This window comes from Apteryx rowi, unplaced genomic scaffold (genome assembly GCF_003343035.1).
Source record: "Apteryx rowi isolate R43461 unplaced genomic scaffold, aptRow1 scaffold_15, whole genome shotgun sequence".
Taxonomy (NCBI): Eukaryota; Metazoa; Chordata; class Aves; order Apterygiformes; family Apterygidae; genus Apteryx; species Apteryx rowi.
Window position 1 is genome coordinate 4,470,678 of NW_020447752.1, and position 10,546 is coordinate 4,481,223.

General features: G+C 36.0%; 1 long non-coding RNA gene across 4 annotated transcripts in view; it reads right to left on the reverse strand.

The window, feature by feature from the left end:
- The window catches only part of LOC112962524, a 104,255-nt gene extending 94,166 nt beyond the window's left edge, over positions 1-10,089 (reverse strand). For all 4 annotated transcript variants that reach the window (XR_003252337.1, XR_003252335.1, XR_003252336.1 and 1 more), the window contains exon 1: positions 10,043-10,089. This is a non-coding gene — a long non-coding RNA (uncharacterized LOC112962524). The remainder of the gene's footprint in view (positions 1-10,042) is intronic.
- Between the last annotated feature and the right edge of the window lie 457 nt (positions 10,090-10,546).

The window sequence follows — 10,546 nt, forward strand, 5'->3', positions numbered from 1 at the left end:
ATTTACAAGAGACCATGTTTGATCTTTCCATTAGGATTAATTGTAACTAGTGTAACAGAGTCATAAAGAAGCCCCAGAGAGAAAAATCTCCCCTATAATTAATTGTGGCATTAGACTAATAAAGTAATGCATATTTCCATTAACAAAGCTGAGTGCAAACAGAACTGATTTTGAGTTTTATTTGATGTAAACACAGCTTATTATCTTAATTAATCCTTCTCCCTGGCTTTGTTTTCTGGAATACATTTATCTCAAATAAAGCAACTTTATCAACTCATAAGCAGCATTTTTATTTTTTATAGCTTCAATGTGATGTAGGAACTAAAGCTGGATCCAAGAATGTATTTATGTTACTAAAGCCACCTTGTAAGTAGGAACCTGTTAGCAATTTCCGTATCAGCTCTAGAGCTGACTACAAAACAGATCAATTTGTAACAAAGAAGGGTCTTAATGCTATGATCCATAACTAACATATGGATAGATGCTTACTACCAGCAGGTTAGCCCCAGCAAGTTGTACCTCAGATGAATATGGAATTTATCATTCCATTCCTCTCCTTTATCCTGAATAGATCCATACAATTATTTGCAACAGTCTTTTCAGAATTTGCTAAAAAGGATTCAAAAAAGACATCTTACTTTTTCTTCTCCCTCACTATTTTGCCATCTTCCCTCTCATTCCTTCTGTCTTCTTTCCCTCCCCATCAATCCTACAGGTGCAGAAAGGACTGTACAGGATATGGTCAATGGGCCATCTAATTCAACATCCTGTTTCAAATCACATTGCACTTCAAATGTCTCAGAAGAACACGGCAATCCCAAAGCTGATAATCAGGCTGTGACATATCCTTTTGGTGGAAGAGTCAGTTGTTTCAGCCTAATAAAATAAGAGATTTTTTTATTCTTCTATTTGACAGTCCAAAATAGATTTTTTTAATTAACTATATAAACAAGCAATTCCTTTCAAAATCCAATCTGATCACTGTCTCAGTCCTTTTCTCCTCAATTCAGTAAAGTGCAAATAAGCAGAAAAATACTTAAGCATATATTTAAATGCAGAAGATAACACTCAAAATCAGCAGGACTGAAGCCTATACTTAAGTACTTTCCTGAATCAGGTTCTGAATAAAATACTGCATTATTTAATCAAGGAATTTCATTTGCATTCCCACATTTCACTAAATTTACAGCACATTGTTTAATTATATTTTTTAATCATGAGGAGGGATGCAAAATCCCACTACTTGTATTCCTTTATAACACCTTCACTTACAAAACTTCTCTTTGCCTTTGAGAAATTTCCTAAAGAAATACGGTTTTAAGTCTTTCATCACATTGCTGCTCCACTCTGAATTTCCTCTCTTTTGACCAGTCCTGGAACTGGGTAACAGATTCCAGGGAAAAGCTTGCTATTTTCAAAGTCTTTCTCATTTCCTCTCTCAAACTCAGAGAGCTAATGAAAAACCTCCACAGAAGCAGTTAGCTCTTCCCTTCACAAAAAATCTATGCTGTAATGATAACAAAATGACCCTTTTCTAGAAACAGCACTTTGTAAAGATTTAATGTTAAAAAAGCCAGAAAGAAAAGATAACACTATGTCTTCAGAAAACAACCAATTTTTATTTCCTTTGAAATACTCACTGAAAATCACAAGGTACTGGCACCTGCAGGATACACCCTTACATGAGCACCTCCTACCTTCCCATAACTTTTAGAATTGGACATAAAAGCAGAAATTCATACAGGATCTCTTTTTCGATATTTGAACCTAAGTGACTGCAAAACTTCCTTTACTCCTGTTGTCCTGAGGGCTTCTTTTCTGCTATGACATGAACAGCATAAATTCCTCCCACTACTCTGCCAAGGATTTAAGCAGAGAAAATTCAACAGAATAGGAAGCAGCAGGGAGACAAGTCAGCGGTGCTGCTGGGATTATGGGCTGGGAAGAGCTCACAGGCAGCAGAAGATATTAAAAATAAAGCAGATAATAAAAATAAAAAGCTAATGCTATCTGAAAATTACAACCGACTTAAAAAAACCCTAATTAATTGCAATTAGGAGATGATATAGGTAATTGACTGAAATTATACAAATAAACCAACCAATTTAAAACATTGGGATTGTTGTATTAAACTTATTTAATACAAAAAGGCTAATTACAAAATAGCTGAAATGAGTTATAGAATCAAGTATGAGAGCTGAGGGTTTGTTCACTCATTGCAAGTGGTTTATTCTATAACTGCTTTCTTAGAGCTTGAAAGTTAGCCCTGTTTTGAGCAGGAGGTTGGATTGATGACTTCCAGAGGTCCCTTTCAAACCAGATTCTCTGTGATTTTTTATAGTATCCAACACAAATAGACTAAAGGAAACACAGGCCACAACTCAAGGCTACATTTTAACTAATTTTTTAAACTTAAATAGATCTTCCTACATATCTTTTAAAAATTCACAGAAAAATTAAGTACAGAACCAAACATCTAAGGCAATGTATTATGATTTTCCATATGGATTAGAGGTGAAGTGCAATAGGAAACGTTATTATGCTAAACCAAAATAGTGCTCAATTCTAAAACGAGTACAGCACCATTATCACTCTTGTATTTCACCTTTCAGATTCCTTTAGTTAAAAGTTATTATGTACATATGATTCAGCAAAGAATATCTTTTTTAAAAAAGTGAATACCACCAAGTCTTTATTACTCCTTTCTTTTAGACACACACTGAGTGTATGTAACATTTTTTCCACCTTTATTTTCTCGTGTTTCTACTAAAATGGCCGATAAACAGGGAAAGGAAAAAGCAACAGGAGGACTATAGGGCTAATATACAAGTACCGTGTTTCTGCTAGATTCCATATTTTCAAGGCATAGCCACAGCAGGCAATGGCATGTAGTGCCTAGACATGTGCCACCTGCAACAAGTACAAGTCCAGTACCAGAATACCTGTCGGTATGGCACTGTGCAAGCAAGCAGGGCTTATTACTGCCATGTCAATGCCTTCATGCACCCTGATTCCAGGACCATGGCTGTTGAAACTGCAAGATGTTGCAGTGTAGTGTGCAGACCTGTCAGCCCAGAGTTAGCTTTGAATGAGTTGCATCACATGCACATGTGCACGCGCAAAGGTAGAAAACTGCAAAAAAATTTAGAGAACAATCCAAAGGAGCACGCATGTAAGGCATCACAGGACAGATAAATAGATTCAACATATCCTTTATGTTGAGCAGTATTTAATGATATTTCAAGCTAAATTCACTAATTTAGAATAAAACTTGTTTCCAGTAATTTGCCTTAAAACCACCCAGTGCTTGCTCAGCACTGTAATGAGGGTCCACTTTTAGAAACTGCAAGAGTAGCAATTTCATCATTAAGCTGAATCATAAATAAATCGCCTCAATTTGCTCTGCACAACCTTCCTTTGATTGTTACTATACAGTTTTTATCCTCATTTTAAAAAATGTAGTTTAACAAATAAGGGTTTTTTTCATTCTGTTAAACATGCTGCTTTTTCAAGATCTTAAGGCTACTCTAAGAAAGCTGCATATATTCAGCTGGACAGCACAGGATCCTTTAGCAGGAAGAGTTTTATCCACCAAGGATGACTTCATCCTGCTTAAGGCCAGAAGTACATTTACATCATCTACTTTTATTTTGTGTATATTCCACCTGGTTATCCCTAGAGGTGAGCCTAAGGGCTTCACAGAATCAGATTTATAGAAATTGCTATCCATTTCCTCCCTTCTCAATCCCTGCTTTTTTAAACCGATGCAGAAAAGAACAAAGGTGTGATCATATGAGTGTCTGCACTTCTAGTAAAGCAGTTTTAAAATGTTACCTGCTCTCATTTGAGAAGCAGTAGTTGAGGCTGTTCACTTTTCATTCACTGCAATAAAAAGTACATTTATTTGCATAAAACTATAGAGAGTAGTATCCATTGTATTGCCTCTTTGGCACTAGTTTTTACGCTCATTAGTGAAGGAAAGTCAAATTACTTAATCTCAGAGATTAATTTTAAAAACTGTTTGTTTTGAGGGCATTCATCGTAATACACATAATAAAAGCACTGGACTGTCTTGGAAGGGGAAATAATCTCTCTAGTAGTTTTATCAAACATGACAAGGAAGCATCTCTGAATCCTTTACTTCATTACCATTTCAGATGCAAATAGAGATAGAAACCTAAAACGCACAATCCTCAAGGTCTTGCTCTCACTCAAAATCAGAGGACAGAACTAACTTAAGACCAAAGCTGCACTTTAGCATTGTCGTATGATAAAAAGATCTAAACAAAGAATAAAAGGAAATTCATTGTCAAAGGGCTGCATAGGGGGAAATCATCTCCCAAAGACTAGTAGCAATTGGCATTTTAATACCTTCTCACCCAAAGACCTCAAAGCACCTCGCCAAGTATTATTTGACCCCTGTGTTACAGATGAGGTAATTAAGGCATAGAGTAAAAGTCTGAGAAGTATCTTGGAAGTTTTGTTTTGACATTTTTATTGAAAAAAAAGGAACTTTATTATAATTTTTCCAGAGTTCTCAATGAAACGCTGAAATCAAAACACTTTGCACTGTAGGAGTGCAGATAAAATGGCCCAGAAAGTAAAATGTAGCAGAGAATGAAAATGGAAAATAGACAGTATTATAAATATCTTAGGACCTGAGCTAGAGCTCTTCCACCAGCTTGGTCTCTAACTTGAAACTTTGGTATATACATAGATCTAAACTGATTTTCACTGCTACTTTATTGACAGAGGCCAAGACTGATCTGTTTTTCCTCCATTTCATTTACTTAAATAGCACTTTCATAGTGATAAATACAACAGAAAGTTTCAAGATAATCAATGCAGAAATGTTCTGTTCAATAAAACAGGCTTTCAGGGTTGTGAAACAGATTTGTACAACACAGATGCCATCAGTCTAGGTATTGCTAGGGGCAAACAAAACCCATCAGCTAAGAAGTGATAAAAAAACAAAAAAAAACAGTTAAGAGCAGTTCTTTTTAAGCCAGTTGCAAGCTGGTCTACCAGCAGGCTTGTTTCCCTTCCAGGAGTCACTGCACTTTAAAATCAAATCAATACTCTAGGTTTCAGAGAAGTTTCCCTGAGCACGTACCAACAAGAGGTGCACCACACAAAGGAAGATGCTGAGTAACCCAAATGAAAAGATTTAGCTTTCTCCCATATGACTGCTACATAATCAAGAAGTTCCAACATTTGGAAGTCTGAGGGCAAACAGCTACACTATTTGATGCAAGTTGGGAATTAAATGATAGGTGCCTCTGAAATGTGCAGTAAGTAATTAAAGGCCAGAACAACAAAGCAACCAGGGTTACTGGATTATAAGAAAACTAGGGACTAAAACCAAAGCTGTAAGGAGAAATGGCTTTTAACCCCACAACTCTCCCGTGTAATAACCAAATTAAGCACACTTGTAGTTCTAGATTCAGAAGGGCCCAGAAGTCATGCACATTAAAAGAAATCATTTTAAAGTTTTTCTGTGTCTGCTCACCACACCTTAAGATAGGGCAGGACTGGAGCCATACGAATACAAGACTTCCTAAAGAGGAGACCTTTCATCACTTGGTTCATGCTAACTTACTTTTATATAGATGTTTAGGTATACAATTACCAGAACGTTTTATGGCTAATTGATAACTGATTCTGAAGCAAGTGTTTGCAACAATATCATCCAAAAGCTACAGTCAAAGTCACAGACACAGAGGTAGGCTATCCACAAACATAACTCAACATTATCCATGCATTAGAGAGTTGTGACAGGGAGCCCTGAGGTTTCCTAGCATCTAAGGCATTTTGTAACTCTTTAATATAACAACACTTTTTGGTAGCTAGCAGAGGAGTTTTGCTTGTTTGGAATTTAAACCTGTAATACTTTCAGGTTTTGCTTTCCTAGATGGATTCCCCTGCAGAATTCATAAGGTTAGCTTATCTAAGCTTGTAGAATCCTTTTAACTCTACAATACCAATGCTGTCAATAAATGTTGTTTTTCTTCAATAGTTTCACAATCAGTACTGACAGCAAATATGTCACATATGCTTTGCATAGCATAAAATAGATCTTTTCCTTCATTTATAAATTCAACACAGATCCAAGACATCAACTTATATTTAATTTCACTTACTCTCTCAAACAGAATTGATAGCAAAGCTGTTTCTCCATGACAAAAGGTAAGAGTTTTATAAAAATATATTCTCTTTTAAGGTTACAGTAAGTTCTATCCAAGTGAAAAGGGCTACATTTCACTAAATTTCAGCAAGACATTTTTCTATCTCCTCATGTAATTAGCCCCTCTTTCTCAACTATGAAAACTAACCATTTCAATGCACCATCCTAACTTTGTATACACCCTTGTGAGCACAGTTGTAAAAGGTCATGTCTTGGCAGTAACTGAATCTGTACCAAGTTCTGGTAAACAGAGGAGGAAGGGGAAAGRGTTGCCATGAAAACACGACACCTGCCAAAAACTTCAGGCACCTATACCAGTCTCCGTTTCCCTGATTCTTCTGACTTGCACTAAGTGCTCTCTGCCAACCCTTCAACTCATTTTAAATGTAATAGGCACTAGAAAACAAGAGTTACTATTTGCATTGAAGTGATGCTTGGAGCCTTCCTCTGGAAACAGAAATTGTAAAACTGATACTGTACATATTAAAGAAAGAAAGCCTAGACATTAGCAGATAGAAGGCAGAGGATGGAAGGCAGATGCTCTTTTACAGCTGGAAAACAATCACTAAAGGATTAAATGAATTGCCTAAGGTCATGCTTGAGACTGTGGTAAAGCTGACAACAGAACTCTGATTTGGATTTCTAGGCTAGTTATTAAGCAGCTAAACAAAGCTGCTCTTTCACTATTTTTTGGAGAGGTATTCTTCATATGTATTTTGCTTGGCACATGTGAAGTGGAGGAATAACACAGTACATATGTGAAATGAATAAATCCAACTCCATTCCAAGGTGCCAGAGATGATAGCTTGGATCTTCCACAAGTTTAATAATGAAGTGCCAGAATCACAGTCAGTCAGAAAATAACTCTTTGAAGTTTAATGTAATAACAACAGTCAAACTCTTACTCTCCTCCCTAAGCAATTATCCAGCCATCTTGGGATATCAGGGACCACTTAGTAGGAAGACGGCTATTGAAATTACAACAGAGCTGTATTTATATGATCAAAGAAGTTCCATTGGCAGTAGCTTTACTGGTAAATATACGGAAGGGTCCACTTTTTTATAGGATATTCCTCATCTTTCAATGAAGATGGATGAGCATCTCACAACAACTCTTTACCTTGAAGTTAACTAAAGTTAAAGCATCCTTTTAAATGCAGAGTCACAGTGGAAATTCATTTTATCACCTTATTTAAACGTCTCTCATGGTAGTCCCTATCATTGCATCTCAGCATCTTACACATACCAGCAGTTATACTTGGAACGTCTGTGGGACAAAATACAGATCCTACATCTCACATTGTAGAGGGGTAAAAGATGCAAAACAAATACTCCCTCACTACTCAAATTCATTTCATTTATTTAGTCCCCACATTCCCCCCCCTCAAGCCACCAGTGAGAAAATTAACATTTCTTTGGAGCCAACCATTCAGTCCCCTCCCTTCCAGCACGATTCTTCATGGGATAGGTCACACTGTCACAAGATGTCAAATACTAAATACTGCAATACAGATCCAACTTGAACTCGTGATCTAAAGAAAAAATGTTCTGAATCTTATTGTCAGTAAACGGAGCTAGCCAATTTAACATACTCTTCAGTTCATGCATTTCTACAGGAATTGGGGAGGATGAAGTATTTGCCACCCTTTCCAGATACTAGACTCCAAATGGTGTGGCAGTTTTATTATTTTTATTAAGAAAACTGAAAAGGTGTCCATGATTATTTATACAGTTTTAAAAAACGAAAATTGAACCAACATCTAATTACACAGCCCTATATCAAAACTTTGAAAGAATGCCAAGCAAATTGTTCTTACAAATCATTAAGTTATTTAAAGTCTTCTAAAGAGCTAACTCTATTGCCAAAATGCATTCCTTGCCACAAACCAACAGTAGCTGTGATAGATTAAATCATAGGGAACAAAAGACAGGGCCCTGGGAACAGAGCTGGGGTCCTGAAGCAGCTACAGACCAACTGTTAGCACTGGCTGGGGTAGTATGAACTCCAGATCATGGAGAAGCTGTCTAACCTTCCTCCCTTTCTTCCAGTCTACCTTCCCCCTGCTATGGATCTGGAGTGCAAGGAATGAGATTACTATTTGTTAGCATAAATACTTGAAAAGAGCAATATCATGCCATCATTCATCAGAAAGTTACTACATAAAGACCTTATTCAATTAAGAACATGAAGGTGGTGTGCTATGTGTGTAGAATCATTGACTTTCGCAAGGCTACATCACTTATACTTTAGCTATCAAAAGTTGTAAATGGAAGTATCAGAGCTAAAGTGGTCCTTTCCACCAGCTTTTCTTTTTAATTAGTCCACACTGTTCAGGAACATATTATTATTGTTATTAAAATGGAAATAATTCCACTACTACCTTAGTATTAAATGAAGAGGAAGTTCTAATTATGAGTTAAATTAACAATTTATACAAATAAACTTGTTTTTTACAACAAGTTTCAATAATATAAACCAGTTTAGAGTCAGTGGACGATATCAGAAATGGCTTAATGCAAGATGCTATAAGCAAATGATTGAAAAAGGCACTAACGTGGCTCACAGTCTCTCTTTGTCCAGGAATAGGAAACGTAATGTTGTGAAGTCATTCACTGTGAACCTTCATTTTGAAGGTAGGCTGAAGCCTGGAGTTTTACAGAACTCATAATCAACTGTTTATGTTCATGCTGCTGAAGAATACTTCATGGTATGATGCCAAATTAAGTGACAATAAATTAAATACTTCATCTCAGTCCCTAAATAGCTTGAGAGACTTTAGATGTGTCTTCAGAAAGCACTGGAGATCCTCAGAAGCTGAGTGTTAAGCTGGCCATGATTCATCTGTGCTCTCAAAYGGTGTGTGGAAATCCAATAGATTTTTGGATCAAGCATATATGCCAGGACAACCAACTATTCAAAGAGTGTTTACTTTAACATTTAGATTATGATTCTCACCATATCATTAAACTAGGGATCCAGAGATTTGATATTTATGCTATACTTTTTAACAGTCAAGTACAAGAGTTGCTGTTCAATTACTGACTTCATCAGGCTAATCCTTGCTTTTTTATTTATGTAATTTCTATATTATGTATATTTGTATATTCTGTACTGTATTATGCATATTCTATATTATGTAATTTCTATATCAGCTTTAAAAGCAAAACTCTATCCAATCTATTCATAAATCAAAGCATCTATTATACAGAAGTCCTTAGTGTCAGACACATTGACTTCCAAAAGAAACCCCCAAACCCACCATCGCTGAGAAAGGGTTCTAACAATTATGACAATAAGTTTTCTAACGAGCTTCTTGTAGAGCATTGTTACTTGCCTTGAGAAATCTCACAAAATCACTCAGCATACAATCTGTTGCAAATTCCTAGATAGATTTCTAATAAATGATCTAGACAAATCCTAGACAAAGACTCTTAATAAGCATTATGTTCCTAGTCTCACTAAGAGATCAACATGCAATTCTGCTCCGCTTTGCCTTTGCTGCATGCCCTGACTGCAAAAAAGAGCTGTACAGAGCTTACTCTATTACTTCTTTAGAAACCACAAGCACAACATTTTAACAAACACAAAAAAAGCTGTAGCTTAGAATTGGTTAACCATTTGTATCAAAACAAAATTAGCTACTCTTCTTACCACAAGCTGATTACTAGTTATACTTGTTAGAATCCTGTTCTCATGTGGAGGATGACTCTTTGCACTTGACGCACCTCTAATCAGAAATATTGCCATAAAGACACCATCAATACAGTTTTTAATCAAAACAGAGCTTTGACTGATTTTGTTTGCCAGATAATTACTGTTTTTAAAGGAACATACAGAGATCAGTTTATGATAAATACCTGTGACAATATGCTGGGTTGCTTAAACTTAAGAATCTTTCTTGCCACTCTCTTTGCATGGATTTTCAGTGTTTATCCTAAAAACAAAAACAGTTTGATTCTTTAAAATTAAGGAATATATAAAAAGTAATGCCAGGTATTTGGCACAATAATAGTCAGATTCTTCAGTTTTTTGGAAACTCATAAAAAAGCAGGAACTGAAGTCAAGGAGTCAGTCATTGATGATGTATCGGTACAGTGCTTTTCAGTGGTGGGCTTCCTTGTTTTGCAGTGACAGACTACTCAAAAGTTGGACTGGTCTATGTGTTAGTGTCCTGCCTCCATCTCTTTAAAGTGATTAGTCTTAGGGATTCTAGGTTCCCAGCGTATCAGACAAAAGATAATTTGGGAATGTAAAAACAAAGCTTTTTGAACCAATTATAAAAAGTATGCTCTGTTTTTCATTAAAGATCCTACGGTGATTTCATTTTCCTTACTCATGGAAAGTCTAAACAAAATCTCTAT